Source organism: Arctopsyche grandis, chromosome 1, assembly GCF_051622035.1.
Source record: "Arctopsyche grandis isolate Sample6627 chromosome 1, ASM5162203v2, whole genome shotgun sequence".
Lineage (NCBI taxonomy): Eukaryota > Metazoa > Arthropoda > Insecta > Trichoptera > Hydropsychidae > Arctopsyche > Arctopsyche grandis.
Window position 1 is genome coordinate 26,223,111 of NC_135355.1, and position 1,321 is coordinate 26,224,431.

At 42.6% G+C, this 1,321-nt stretch overlaps 1 non-coding gene across 1 annotated transcript; it reads left to right on the forward strand.

Moving 5' to 3' along the window:
- The first annotated feature begins 549 nt into the window (after window positions 1–549).
- Window positions 550–658, forward strand: LOC143920489 (U6 spliceosomal RNA). Its single transcript, XR_013261346.1, has one exon. It is a non-coding gene; the product is annotated as a U6 spliceosomal RNA (small nuclear RNA).
- Window positions 659–1,321: the final 663 nt, after the last annotated feature.

The following is a 1,321-nucleotide window of genomic DNA, read 5'->3' on the forward strand; positions in this document are numbered from 1 at the left end:
TATTAATAAAAAAAATAATCAGAGAAATAGATAAAAAACCAAGACGTTTAGTTCTGAACATGACCAGACGATGTGAGAGACTGAATGTTTTCAAGTTCATTCATGGTATGTTTTTACCCTTAATCTCTCATCGAGGACATTTTTCTTTCGATGACCAACTAATACTCAACATCCTTGAAAAAATCGTAAGTGAAAGTAAGAAGAGGCTTGTAAAAATACATGTGGCAGTCGCAAATATAATGTTGTAGAACATAAAATACCTTGTAGCTCATAAGCTAAGACATAAAAGAATATGTAGTTATTTCCCCGAATTATAATTCGGGTGTGATATAAATTGTAACTTGCAACAGCAATCCACGAGTATGCAACAAGACAACCTAATTGAATTTTAAAAAGTGCGATGTCTTGTTTCGTATTTTTTTAAGTAATATAACTTTTTCGACTTTATTTCGGCCGCCTGTGTGCGTTGCACACATTTGTACAAATGGTAGACGCGGCCCTGATTGCCAACGTCCAACAGATATTTGTTAGATAACAATTTTAGTATATATCCTACTACGGCAGGACATATACTAAAATTGGAACGATACAGAGAAGATTAGCATGGCCTCTGCGCAAGGATGACACGCAAAATCGCGAAGCCGGGCGGGAAAAAATCGGGCGTCGGAAGCGCTGGGGGCGCCGGAGGCGTCGGGAAGGCTGGGGGCGAAGGCCTCAGGGCGTCGGAGGCGCTGAAGGCACCAGAGGCGTCGGGAGCGCTAGGGGCGCTGGGGGCGAAGGCCTCGGGCGTCGGAGGTGCTGGGGGCGCCAAGGGCGAAGGCTCCGGGGTGCCGGAGGCATCGGGGCGCGGGGGGCGAAGGCGTCGGGACGTCGGCGATGCACAAAACGTAATTCGTAATCACTTCGTAATTTTTAATTCGTGCATCAATTTCTTTCCGAAACCAGTCGTTTCAATTTATTTAACTTTATTACTTTATCTATGTACGTAGTAACAATAGATTAAGTTTTGTGATCATGCGAAAATTCTAACTCGAGATTTTGACTGATTCGAACTCAGAATCGATTACTGATCACGTTTTCATGATCTAGAAAAAATGTGTGTGTGTGTGTGTGTGTGTGTGTGTGTGTGTGTGTGTGTGTGTGTGTGTGTGTGTGTGTGTGTGTGTCTGTGTGTGTGTGTGTCTGTGTGTGTGTGTGTCTGTGTATTTTGAGGATTTTTTGAACACCGTTAGTCCTATCGAACCAAAACTTGTTATCGGGTACTGAAATTCTTATAGACATGACGAAAATTTTTTTCAAATTTTTAAGTTGACCGGAAATG